Source organism: Phocoena sinus, chromosome 1 (assembly GCF_008692025.1).
Source record: "Phocoena sinus isolate mPhoSin1 chromosome 1, mPhoSin1.pri, whole genome shotgun sequence".
NCBI lineage: Eukaryota > Metazoa > Chordata > Mammalia > Artiodactyla > Phocoenidae > Phocoena > Phocoena sinus.
Window position 1 is genome coordinate 15,885,264 of NC_045763.1, and position 14,304 is coordinate 15,899,567.

General features: G+C 45.4%; 1 long non-coding RNA gene across 2 annotated transcripts; it reads right to left on the reverse strand.

The window, feature by feature from the left end:
- Positions 1 to 261: 261 nt before the first annotated feature.
- Positions 262 to 7,303, reverse strand: LOC116764256. Of its 2 annotated transcripts, XR_004352824.1 has the most exons (4): positions 7,243 to 7,303; positions 2,403 to 2,585; positions 1,074 to 1,405; positions 262 to 504 (listed from the first exon to the last, which is right to left on the reverse strand). It is a non-coding gene; the product is annotated as an uncharacterized LOC116764256 (long non-coding RNA). The 2 variants fall into 2 exon arrangements; XR_004352823.1 differs by having other exon boundaries at positions 262 to 1,405.
- Between the last annotated feature and the right edge of the window lie 7,001 nt (positions 7,304 to 14,304).

Sequence of the window (14,304 nt, forward strand, 5' to 3'; positions counted from 1 at the left end):
TCTACCTCCCTCAGTCTCCAAAGGACACAAACTCGGAGGCCGGCATCACGTACCCTCTGCCAGAATCCCATTGATAAACAGGCCCAGAGGGTGGGATGGGTTCTGGGAAGCACGCTGCTGTCTTTAGAGGAAGCGCGCGCACACACACACACTCCTAGATAACTAATGTTGCAGGCTGCTGCTTATTCTCTCCCACCTTTCTCCTGACTTGTGAGCATAAACAAACCCGCATACACACACACGGAGATTTTGTCGTTTGGTTTTCACAAAATCGGGAGTCTTTCTCTAACATCCCACAGCTAGTTTTATCGCTTACATCGTGCGCTTCCGTCCAGCTCAGGGGATTTCAGTGTAACTCATTCTTCTTTTAATAGCTGCATGATATATTCGACCATCTCCTGCTAATGTCTGTACAGGTTGTCTCTTGTGTTTAAAAGCATCTAATAAATGCGCGCAGATCCTGGAAGAAGGAGCAGATGTATGCTGAGCAGATCCACATGTGGGCTGAAAATAAATAGGATCAAGAAGAGTTAACATGAATTCCCGGTGCTGGGATGTCTCAGCCAGAAGGGCCTTTGGAGCTTGTGGTCCAATCTCCTGGTTTAAAGATGAGAAAAGGGATTTGTCCAAGGTCACACTGCTCACTACTGGAAACTCTGGGGCCATAATTTAGGTCTTCTGACTCTCAGACTAATAATATCCTGTCCTCTGTACGAAAGATGTTAAAATAAAAATTGGAAATAGGACCAAGAAAGGTTTGTTTAAACTTAGAGATGTCCAAAATTTAGGGGTCAAATAAGGAGATAAGATGTACTCAAATCCCACAGAGATAATGACAAAGGGAAGGAGACTCTTTTTATACTCTTCCTCTTGTCCCTCTCGCCGGTCATATTTGCCCAAACACAAGCTCATTTCTGCCTCAGGACCTTTGCACTTGCTACTTCCCAGGGAGGGACCACACCTCTCTCAGATTTTTACACGGCTGCCGCCTTCTCACATACAGATCACAGCTCCAATGTCACCTCTTCAGAGAGGCCCTCCTTGGTTCCACCCTCCTCACGACTCAAACTAACCTGTTCAGCCATCATCTGTCCCATTACCCTGCTTGCTGTCATCATCTGTAATGATCTCAGGCATGTGTTTGTTCATCAACAGCCTCCCCTATTAGAATAGAAGCCCCATGAGGCAGAGCCCTTGCCTCCTGAAGATAGCGCCTGGCAAGTAGTAGGTGCTTAGTAATGATTTGAAGTGATGGAGCCCAAGTCTCCTGATTGCTTGTGCAGTGGTGCTTCCTCTGCACCAAGAGGTGTCTGTGCTACAACAGGGCTGTGAAGGCTGGTGGCCCTGGCTCCTGGAGAGAGTGCTGGCTGCCAGCTTCCGTAGAGGTTGGGAGGGGGTCGGGATCCTGCAAAGATTCAAAGGCAACAAGTCAGGATGACATTCTTTCTTCATCTTCAAAGCCAGGACCAGAGCCTCTCTCGGAGCCCTCAGGCTACCACCCTTCTCTGCTGCCTCTACCCTCCTCTCTGCTTGGTCCCTGATCACACTGTGTGCTTCCAGGTGGAGCTCAGGGTGGTCTCTCCTGATCCCCCCCCTCACCACCGCCCCAAGCCATCTCTTCTTGTCTCCTTGTGCCCTTCCCGTCACTGGTGTCTTGCCCAGAGAAGGAAACCAGCCAAGAGGGGGACCCAGACACCTGTCCTCTGGGAGCATGCTGTGGGCACTGCCCGGGAGTTCTTGGTCACCGGAACCCTGGGTAACCTTGGTCAAGTCTCTTTACCTCTCTGGGCTTTGTCTCCTCCTCTCAAAAATGAGGCACAGGAAGGCTACAGAAGCTGGATGGCTCTATAGCTAGAATGCTCTGAAGTTGCCACCTGACCATTGTGTTTGTTCTCCAAAATTGGAAAAGAGAAACCAAGCTCCCTTCTGTGTTTTACATTTAAAAAACCAGGTTCCAGGGACTTCACAGGAACTACACACTTTCACTGCTGAGGGTGCAGGTTCAATCCCTGGTCAAGGAACTAAAATCCCACAAGCCTCCCAGTGTGGCCAAAACAATAAAAAATTTAAAATAAAATAATAAATATTTTTAATAACAAACATAAAAAATCAGGTTCTGTCTGGGAAAATGGACTGGTATAGGCTGCCCTGTGCATGAGGACAGCACGGAGTACAGGTGACTTGGCCGCAATGGCCGCTTCTCCAGAGAGGTAAGCCTCTTGGCCTGAATGGAGTCAGGGGTCCGGGCATCCTGGGTGTGGAGCTGTGCCCGAGAAGAGGGTTACTGACCTGCACAGGGCGAGTCACCTGGGAAGGCTCGGGCACAGCGCCCTTTCTCAGCCAGGTCCGGACACTCTCCAGACCCCACTGTGGCTTTCCCAGCAGGCAGAGGAGAGACTTACCATCTCTCTAGGGCTTATCGTGCTCTCAGGATCAGGCTGCAGGCCAGAGGGCCACACTCGCATCCATTCAACTTTCTTTTGATAAATACTGAGTGCCTTCTGCACGCCAGGCCCTGTCCTGGGTCCTGAGGAGACGGTGATGAACAGAACACCAAAGACCTTTACCCTTGTGGAGCCCGCATCCTGGTGAGGAGAGGCCAATAATAAATAAGAAACACAGTAAATGAATACATTCTGTTAGAAGGAGACACACGTATGGAAAAGAAAAAGTAGAGTGGTGTAAGGAAAGTGGGTGCTACGAGATGGAAAATTCCAAGGTTACGAAATCTCTGGGCTAGAAATGGTCATGGAAGAGACTGGTGAGATGATCCCCAAAGCCGTCACCTCTCCCTGCAGAGGCGTGACTACACATTTCCCAGCCTCCCTTGCTGTTGGGTGTGGCCATGTGACTACGTTCCAGCCAATGGCATGTGAGCCTCTTTCACGTTCCTGCCCTGAGCAAGCCTTGTTTTTGCTTTCCTCATCTGCCAGCTGAATGGAGAGAACACTGAACGCTAAGGAAGACAGAGCCAAAAACAGTGGGCGTCCTTGAAAAGAGGTGACCCCCTTGCCCCACGTGATTAGACTTTGCATGAGGGATGAGGGGCTTCACCACAGGCTTGAAGACCAAGCAGGTGGTTTGCAAACCATCCCAGGCAGAGAAGAGAAGCCAGCGGCTTTTCAATTTTTTTTTTTAAGATTTCTCAAAGACATGGCTCTATCCTTTCCTCATCTTCTCCCACCTATCCTGCTACTAATCCCCCACTCATCCATCCATCCATTTATTCACTCAACAAAGATTTATTGAGAAGCTACGCTATTCCAGGCACTGTTCTAGGCACTGGGGTTAGAGCAGTGAACAGCACAGACAAAAATCGCAGCCCTCAAGGGGCTTCCATTCTAGCAGGGCGAGAACAGACAATAAACAAAATTGTGAAAAGAGAGCTCTGTTACTAGACCCACTTTACAGATAAGCAGCCTGAGAAGCAGAAGTTAAGTAACTTAAGCTGATGCGATTTCTGTTTTATAAATTTTTTTACATTTATTTTTATTTATTTATTTTTGGCTGTGTTGGGTCTTCATTGTTGTGTGCAGGCTTTCTCTAGTTGCGGCGAGCGGGGGCTACTCTTCATTACAGCGCACGGGCTTCTCATTGCTGTGGCTTCTCTTGTTGCGGAGCATGGGCTCTAGGCACACGGGCTTCTGTAGTTGTGGCACACGGGCTCAGTAGTTGTGGCTCGCGGGCTCTAGAGCACAGGCTCAGTAGTTGTGGCACACGGGCTTAGTTGCTCCATTGCATGTGGGATCTTCCTGGGCCAGGGCTCGAACCTGGGTCCTCTGCATTGGCAGGCAGATTCTTAACCACTGCACAACCAGGGAAGTCCTTATAAATTTATCTTATTTATTTATTTTTATTTTTGTCCGCGTTGGGTCTTCGTTGCTGCTCGCGGGCTTTCTGTAGTTGCAGTGAGCCGGGGCTAATCTTTGTTGCAGTCCGCGGGCTTCTCATTGTGGTGGCTTCTCTTATTGTGGACAGAGCATGGGCCCTAGGCATGCCGGCTTCAGTAGTTGTGTCACGTGGGCTCAGTAGTTGTGGCTCGCAAGCTCTAGAGCACAGGTTAAGTAGTTGTGACGCACGGGCTTAGCTACTCCACGGCATGTGGGATCTTCCCGGACCAGGGCTTGAACACATGTCCCCTGAATTGGCAGGCGGATTCTTAACCACTGCGCCACCGGGAAAGTCCCAGCTGATGTGCTTTTGACTGGATGTAATAAAAGGAGTGTACCTGAGAGGCTGGTGAAGATGAGCTTGATATCATTTCCCTTGGTGGGAATTTGGTTCCTCACAGTGGGGACTTAATTGCCTTTGCAAAGCCGTGGAGATTCTGAGGCTTGTGAGCCAATGATTTCCGTTCCACTCTGCCTCTTCGTAGCCATGTGACCTGGAGCATGTTTCTTACCCTTTCTGATTCCCCGTTTCCTCACTTATAAAACATGGATAATAACATACTGACTTCCATGATAGATTGTTCAGTAATGGCCTCTGATGAATTATCTCTCCTTGTGTAAGTCCCCTCTCACATTGACTCTGGGCTTGGCTGTGGGACTTCCTCTGGCAATGGGACATCAGCAAACGTGACTCAGGCAAAGGCTTGAAAAATGCTGCACACTGGGGCTTGCTGTCCTGGAACTCTGCCATCCCCTGGAAGAAGCCCAAGTTGGCCTGCTGGAGACATCTGACCCGGTCAACAGTCAGCACCAACCTCCAGACATGTGAGCAAAGCCACGTTAAACCTCCTGAACCCATTTGTTCCCTTGGATGATTGCACGTGAGTGACCCCGGGCATGACCAGCAAAAGAACGGCCCAGCTGAGTCCAGTTCAAATTGCTGGCCTACCGAATTGCGAGCAAGTAAAATGGGCGTTCCTTTAAACCACTCCATGTTAAGGTGGTTTGTTACACAGCGGTAGCTAATGAATACAACAGCCTCAAGGTGTGTCTCTGAGGATTGAATGAGAAAATGTATGGAAAGCATTATATCTTGTTTGGCATAAAATAATAGCTCAGCCAAGTTTAGTCATTATTATTATATTATGGAGACAAGTTTCTTTGCTTTGGGGACCCTCTCTGTTGGCCTTTCTAGTTATCCCAGTGTAAGGTGAAATTGATATTGAGAATTCTGTGAGGTCACCTTAAATCTGCCTGTGGTGAACGCAGATTAGGAGGTTAAGGGCTGCCTTGGGTGGACTTTAACCTGACTATTTTTTTTTTTTTTAACCTGACTACTCTTGGATGCAGGGAGAAAGGAATTTCAGACAGAGACCAGGTGGCCCCAATGGGCAGTTATATAAGGTTAAGTAACCAAGGTGGACAAATCTACTGTGGACTCTTGGGTCTTTTCTGGGGCCCCAGAGTTTGCCCTGAACTGTACTTTGGGGGGCTTCTTCCCTCCCTTTCACATGTTTTTTGAACCTCTACAGTGTGCCAGGCCATAGGTGCCCAGGAGATAAGATAGACATCCATCTGCCATTCTAGACAGTCAGCCCATAGCTAATGTTACCAGGTAGTGAGGCACCCTCTGAAGGAAAGTGAGTGGGGTAACAGGAGAGAGTGGTGGGGAGATGCAGTCAGGAAAGGCTCTCAAAGCAGATGCCGTTTGAAGGCCCCTCGGGAAGAGACATCCAGGAGAGAGAACAACCTGCACAAAGATCCTATGATGAGAACGTCCTTGGTGTGTTGAATGTGGCTAGTGGGTGATGGAGACTCACAGGACATGAGGCCAGAGAGGTGGGCAGGGCTGCATTAGCCATGGTGAAGGCTTTGGGTTCTATTCCAATTAGTGGAAACTTCGGGGTTGTTTGTGTTTTCAAAAGCTCACGCAGACCCATTTTTAAAGAATGGAATCGGGAGAGAGAGTAAGAGAGGAAGCAGGAAGACCAATTAGAGGTGTAGCTGTGAACCGGTGGTGCCGTAGACCAGGGCTGCAGCAGTGAAGATGGGGAGGAGTGGTTGAATTCAAAACGTATTTTGAAGGTAGAGCCAGAGCCTGGTGGTGGAGCGAATGGGGGATGAAGGAAAGCAAGGCATAGAGGGTCACTTCTAGGTTTGCGGCCTGAGTAACTGATCATCCCTTTAACTGAGGCACAGACCAGGGCAGGGGCAGGGACAGGTTGGGGATCGGGTGAGGACAGAAGTTTTGTTTCAGATCTCCTCGAGTTACGATGCTAATAAACATCCAAACGGAGAGGCCAAGTGGGCAGCTGGATAAGCAAGACTATTTCCAAGAACGAGGCACGTAAGTTTGGAAGTGATGATTCTCGATGGCATTTCAAGCCATAATTCTGGATGAAATTACCTGGGAGAGGAGAGGAGTGAATGTAGACAGAGGCAGAGACCCCTCCGTGCTTGGTGGCTGAGCAGAGAAGAAGCCAAGGATGGAGACGGAAGAGAAGTAGGAGCAAAGCCAGGAGAACGTGGTCTCCCTGTGTAGCAAAGGGGCCCTCTGCACCCCCAGAGCCCCACCCCGGGGAGAGCAGAAGGCCCCTCTCTTTGAAGAACGAGGTTTGCTACAGGAACGCCCCAAGCTCCACTGAGCCGCCCAGGGGCAGGAGGAAAACGCAGCTGCGTTTTTGCCACGTGTCTTACTGAACCTTTTGTCCTCTCCCTGGATGGCATTTAGGGTCATAAAAATCTTGGGTCAGATCTTGGTTCTGCCACTCTCTTGCTTGTTGAAGGACCCTGCGCCACAGATTTCATCTCTCAGAGCCTCAGTGTCCTCATCTGTACAATGGGCAGCCGTCCTCCCCTACAGGGTGGCTGTGAGGATGGCAGGTGTGTCACAGCGACCAGCGCAAGACCTCACACTTGACAGGAACTCGTCAAACTCTGATGTCCCCCATTTCACGGCTGCCCGATCTAGTCAATCACTTGGGATGCGTTTTATCTGAGACTGGCAGGGCCTAGAATACCCTCCCCCGCATCTACCTCTGCAGCCCCCAGAACAAGCCCCCATACATGTGACACTTTAAAGATTTTACCTTTAATCACTATAGGGAAACAGAAGTGGACAGCATCTCTGAGCCATTGTTCCAGCTGTTCCCTCTTCTTGGAATGCCCTTCCCTACTCAACTCACTGGTGAACTACTTGTCCTTCAAGATCCAGCTGCAGTATCACCTCCTCTCTGGGGCTTTTCCTGCTGCCCCCACCCCCAGGCAGACAGACTCCTCCCCCTCCTCCCCTGTGTCCTTGCAGCCATGACCTGTGAGGGGAGGGAGACACCGCAGACATATCCTTGCTCACCTTGGTCAGAGATGCACAGAGGGTTGCCACAGAGGGTGCACCTTTGGGTCCAGCTCTCCTGCTGCCTCCCCCACGGGCCAGAGACCCCTGGAAGGGAATAGGATCTCATGATCTCAGAGGTGGGAACTCAGCCCTTTGGACTCCCCTGGATCATGTCAAAAATTAATCTGCAAGAAAGGATTTTCCCCTACAGGTTTCATAGGGAGCATGGTCCTGCCGGCACCTTGATTGCAGACTTCCAGGTTCCAGAACTATGAGATAATAAATTCTTGTTGTATTAAGCCACCAAGTTTGTGGTAATTTGTTACAGCAGCCCTAGGAAATGAATACACTGCCTAAGAGTCTAAATAAAATGCAAAAGAGAGGCTCTAATTAGAATCAAATACCCATCTTCCCCTGAAAGGCCTTGGTGCTAATCCATCATGCCTCCCCTTGTCATTATTTCAATGCAAGACTCCTGGGTCCCCTTTCCCACACAGCTTCGTACATCTCCTTATTTGATTTTATCTCCCACCCTCCTGACTCCCAAAAAAAGAAAAAAAAATTAATCTGCAAGTGCCTGGTGCTACCCAGAGTAGGCCACTGTGCAGAGAGTTCCAGAAGAAGTTGTTTCTCCCCCACCAGCTCTGCCCTCACTCCTCTGTCCCTGGGCTCTGAGTAGGGAAAGGACTGGCCTGGGAGCTCCCCTGGGATGTTTGGAGCATGGGGACTATTTTTAGGTTAACTAAGGTGATTAGGCTGGTTTCAAACTCGTTAGAAGGGCTGAGAAGCAGACTCTATTCCAGGAATAATCCCCAAACCTCATTGCAAAACTAGCCCTTCAGGGGAGCTTCTGCCACCACTGCTACCACTGCTGACTCAAGAATCTCACTGCCCTAGTCACAGTCAGGAAAGCTGCCAAGGTGGGAAGCAGCTGACACTCCTGTTAGCACCGAGAAGGTGGGAACTGGACTGGCCCTAGGGCTTCCTCCACACCTGCCTCGGAAGAACTGAAATGCCTCCACTGCAGTACACCCAGAAGAGCCATGTGTCTACCTCCTCCCAGTGATCAATTCTACTTTCCATTTCTGGTTTGTCTGCATCTTCCTGGCAGAAGCCAGGTGACATATGGAAATACTAGCTGCAAGAGAGCCTGGTAATGTCTTTTCTAGCCTTCCAGCCTCTACAGTAGAAGTCATTATGAAGAGATGCTGAGCAGGGTCGGTCTTCAGTATTTGCCACAGTTCACTCCTTAGTTCCTCAACATCCATTTCCACCCTACTTTCCATGCTGAAACGTCCATAAAACAACCACAGCATGTTACTGCCCAAATTAATGCAAAGGTATCTCAAAAAAGAACATTCTTATCCTTTCCTTAGGAAAAAAAAATCCAACGTCCCAGCAGTAACTGCACCCAGCTCCCACTCCGGGGAGCTTGAGTATGTTCATTTCTCGAACCTCAATCCCACAATATTCCATATTCTATAATCTATGCACTGAACTGTACAGTTTACCACTAACATTTGACCCTATACAAAATGGTAGAAGAAGAAAGAGAGACAATTAGCACCATCACTAAATATATGCATGGCGTAGCAAGGAAGGAAGAATATTTACATAAGTGATATAAGTCTCATTTCTGTTACTGGTCATGAGGCATTTATAACATCCTTCCTCTACTATCCATTCCATTTTTCCTTTGCCTTCAGCAAGCACTTCATGTGGTCAAAGGTTTTTACCTGGTGGGATCACCTGAGCTTCATTCAGGAGGAAGCTGAGTAGGGTTGTCCTACTCACACTGGGTTGCTGTCATCTTCCATTAATTTTTAACCATTGGCCATGGAACTAGAAGACACCCCAGAGGGTTTCATGGGATCCAGAGACACACTTCTTCCCCCTGTTCCCACGGTGCAGCGGCAAATATATGTCCCCCCTTGATAACCAGAATCAGTCGCTCTAGTCAACACAAAAGCACCCCACCCACCCACCGTTTGTTCCCTGTTCATCCAGGGCATGAAGAGTCTGAAACCGCCAGATGTCAGTCTCAATTTCCAAATCAATGGGACCTCGGTGGTGCTCTGGTGGAAACATTCTTCCTTTGCATACCAAGACCTCTAAACTAGCAGAGCCCAAGGCCTTGGGAAAGGGGTGCAAAAAATTTTTAAGTGATCCAGCCTAAGATTCCCTGACCCATGGATGCTGGAAAAGAGAGAAACATCAACTTGCATCGGTTGCTGAATCAGAGCATATGCCAACTTGGGCCAGCACTTAAGATTTGTACAAAGTTGTCTTCTAGCCAATACTAACCAAGTACCAGTAGGCCATGTCACCAACCCATAAAGCCAGATGATTCTGGTGATAAGAGTTTGTGGCAGCACCTGTGAATCTCATACTCATCCGCCAATTTCTTTACTTCTTTCGCTGAAAAACGTCTCTGGTCAGCAGCAATGCTATTTGGACTACCATGGTTATGAATAAGACATTCAGTAAATCCGCTAATGATGTTGCTGGCAAAAGCATGGCCAGGAGAGAATGCAAAACCATAGCTAGAATAAATGTCTATTGCAGTGAGGGCAAATCTATGCCACTTGCACAATGAAAGGAATCCAATGTAACCAACCTGCCACCAGATGGCAGGCCAGTCCTCTATGGGTCAGGTACCATAATGAAAGTTCAGAGCCACTGCTGTTGACGGTTGGACACACCTGTGGTCGGGAGACTAAAGCAGAGACTGCTAAAGTCCACCATGCTCTTCTTCCTTAATAAAATAGCCCTGATGTTATTCAGGTCATCAATGTACCCAACCAAAAAAAGTGTTTCCCAGTATCCTTTGCTACTATTAATGAGACCAGATAACTAAGTTATGGCTAATGAAGTGTAAGTGGAGGTGCACACTTTTTATTCTTCCACGATTCTTCCTTCCTGCTGCTTGGAATGAGTTTGTGAAGGCTAAAGCTCCAGCAGCAATCTTGAATCTTAAGATAAATTTGAAGATGGAAGCTACAACTAAGAAGGTGGAAACTGGATCCCTGATGACTATGGAGTCCTAGACTAAAAGAGAGATAAAATTGTATCTTAATTAAACCATTATTTTTGGAGTTTTCTATAGTATAAGTCAAACTTCATTCTAGTTGATATTTATAGTAACTAAGACAGCAGGGCCACTCTTATTCAACATAATTTTGGAAGTCCTAGCAACAGCAATCAGAGAAGAAAAAGAAATAAAAGGAATACAAATGGGTAAAGAAGTAAAACTGTCACTGTTTCCAGATGACATGATACTATACATAGAAAATCCTAAAGATGCCACCAGAAAACTACTAGAACTAATCAATGAATATGGTAAGGTTGCAGGATACAAACTTAATGCACAGAAATCTCTGGCATTCTTATACACCAACAATGAAAAATCAGAAAGAGAAATTAAGGAAACACTCCCATTTACCACTGCAACAAAAAGAATAAAATACCTCGGAATAAACCTGCTTAAGGAGGCAAAAGATATGTACTCAGAAAAGTATAAAATACTGATGACAGAAATCAAAGATGACATAAACAGATGGAGAAATATACCATATTCTTGGATTGGAAGAATCAATATTGTGAAAATGACTATACTACACAAAGCAATCTACAGATTCAGTGCAATCCCTATAAAACTACCAATGGCATTATTCACAGAATTAGAACAAAAAATTTTACAATTCGTACAGAAACACAAAAGACCCCGAATAGCCAAAGCAATCTTGAGAAAGAAAAACGGAGTTGGAGGGATCAGGCTCCCTGATTTCAAACTATACCACAAAGCTACAGTAATCAAGACAGTATGGTACTGGCACAAAAACATAAATATAGATCAATGGTACAGGATAGAATGCCCAGAGATAAACCCATGCACATATGGGCACCTAATTTATGACAAAGGAGGCAAGAACATACAGTGGAGAAAAGACAGCCTCTTGAATAAGTGGCGCTAGGAAAACTGGATGGCTATGGGTAAAAGAATGAAATTAGAGCACTCCCTAACACCATACACAAAAATAAACTCCAAATGGATTAAAGACTTAAATGTAAGACCAGACGCTATAAAACTTTTAGAGGAAAACATAGGAAAAACACTCTTTGCAGTAAACCACAGCAAGATCTTTTTTGACCCACCTCCTAGAGTAACAGAAATAAAAACAAAAATAAACAAATGGGACTTAATTAAACTTAAAAGCTTTTGCACACCAAAGGAAACCATAAACAAGACAAAAAGACAGCCCTCAGAGTGGGAGGAAATATTTGCAAATGAAACAACAGACAAAGGATTAATCTCCAAAATATACAAACAGCTCTTGGAGTTGAATATCAAAAAGACAAACAATCCAGTTAAAAAATGGGCAGAAGACCTAAATAGACATTTCACTAAGGTGACAAACAGATGACCAAGAGGCACATGAAAAGATGCTCAACATCACTAATTATTAGAGAAATGCAAGTCAAAACTACAATGTGATATCACCTCACAATGGTCAGAATGGCCATTATCAAAAAATCTAGAAACAATAAATGCTGGGAAGGGTGTGGTGAAAAGGGAACCCTCCTGCACTGTTGGTGGAAATGTAAATTGATACAACCACTATGGAAAACAGTTCCTTAAAGAACTAAAAATAGAACTACCATATGACCCAGCAATCCCACTACTGGGCATATACCCTGAGAAAACCATAATTCAAAAAGAGAGATGTACCACAGTGTTCACTGCAGCACTATTTACAATAACCAGGACATGGAACCAATCTAAATGTCCATTGACAGATGAATGGATAAAGAAGATGTGGCACATATATACAATGGAATATTCCTCAGCCATAAAAATAAACGAAATTGAGCTATTTGTAGTGAGGTGGATGGACATAGAGTCTGTCATACAGAGTGAAGTAAGTCAGAAAGAGAAAAACAAATACTGTATGCTTAACACATATATGGAATCTAAAAAAAAAAAAAAGTTTAACTGATAAACCTAGTTGCAGGGCAGGAATAAAGATATAGACATAGAGGATGGACTCGAGGACACAGGGTGGGAGGGGGAAGCTGGGGCGAAGTGAGAATAGCATCGACATATATACACTACTGAATGTAAAATAGTTAGCTAGTGGGAAGCAGCAGCATAGCACAGGGAGATCAGCTCCTTGCTTTGTGATGACCTAGAGGGGTGGGATAGGGAGGATGGGAGGGAGGCTCAAGAGGGAGGGGATCTGGGGACATATGTATGCATGTGGCTGATTCACTTTGTTGTACAACAGAAACTAACACGGTATTGTGAAGCAATTATACTCCAATAAAGATCTATTAAAAAAAAACAATGGCAGGGAAAATCTAAAATATAACAATAATTACAGTAAGTGTAAATGGATTGAAGTATCTGACCAAAAGACAGAGACTTTTAGAAGAAATATTTTTAAAGCCAATAATACGTCATTTATAACAGACTCACAACAAAGGAAGAAAAGATTAAAAAACGAGGCCAGGGTTCTTATTGTAGGGCCCATGGACTCTCACTGAGTCATTGGATAGAATTCAGGGAGTCCATGAACTTAGAAGTAAAAAAATATGCCTTTAATTTTACTAACTTCTGAGTAAAGTTTAGCCTTCCCATCATTTATAAAGGTAGACAACAAATCACAGAAATATTACAGTACCTGTGACTTTGTCACCAACGAAAATCATAAATATTTTCACATCACTTTATTGCAGTATTCCAGAATACATTTTACTCCTATCATGACTTCAAAATCACAGTAGTTATTAGGCTCACTGTTAGAGCTTGTTATTTAATGCATTAATTTAAAAGTACACAAATATTTTAACTATTCTGATAACTGTATTTCAGTACAACTGGTTTGCTTTATAATTCTAAGCATTTAAAACATTATTTTGAAAAGAGTTTTATAGGGGAGTTCCCTGGTGGCCTAGTGGTTAGGATTCTGGGCTTTCACTACAGTGGCCCTAACCCTTTAAAAAAACACACACAACTAGTTTACTAAAACCGACTCAAGAAGCAATAGAAAACCCAAATAGCTCTACAATATTGAAAGAAATTCAATTGATAGTTTAAATTTTTTTCTTAAAAGAAAACATGAGGTTCAGGATGGTTTTACAAGAAAATTCTCCCAAAAAGTCAAATAGATTACTCCAACATTTTACAAATTCCTTCAGAGGCCAGATAAGAAAGTTTTCAGTGGATATTGAAAACTTGATTATAAAACGCACAGAGAAGAGCAAAGGCTCAAGTGGCAGGCGGGGATGGGGGGAGGTGAGGGTATTTGGCCTCCAGAAATCAATACTTATTATAAAGTTATAATAAAGACAGGTATGGTATGGGTGTAGGAGTGAAAAAATTCACCAATGGAACATAATAGAGTCCAAAACAAGTCCCACTCACATATAGAGTTAGCTATGGGGACTTCCCTGGTGGCGCAGTGGTTAAGAATCCCCCTGCCAAGGCAAGGGACACGGGTCTAGGAAGATCCCACATGCCACGGAGCAAGTAAGCCCATGTGCCTCAACTACTGAAGCCCGCGCGCCTAGAGCCCGTGCTCCACAAGAAGAGAAGCCACCGCAGTGAGAAGCCCCTGCACCGCTACGAAGAGTAGCCCCTGCTTGCTGCAACTAGAGAAAGCCCGCACACAGTAATGAAGACCCAACGCAGCCAAAAATAAGTAAATAAATAAACTTATTTTTAAAAAAATGTTAGCTATGATCATGAGTAACTGTTTATTGAACGAATAAGTGAGTGAATGGTATTTGAGCTCTAACATGGGGACTCTGGGTGGTTTTTCTCACTGAGCAAAGGCCTGGGGGCGGAGGTTGGGGAGGCTTTGAGGACCTTGATAATCTCTATTGTCACTCAAAACATCTTCTTGGATATTCCTATTCTTTGATCTGGGCAGTTAAGTTTTCTTAATTTTATGTGAAGTGGAGATTAAAGCATGTTTAGAAAATGCCATTAATATTGCTCATCTTGGGAATTCCCTGGTGGTCCAGTGGTTGGGACTCGGAGCTTTCACAGCCGGGGCCCCAGGTTCGATCCCTGCTTGG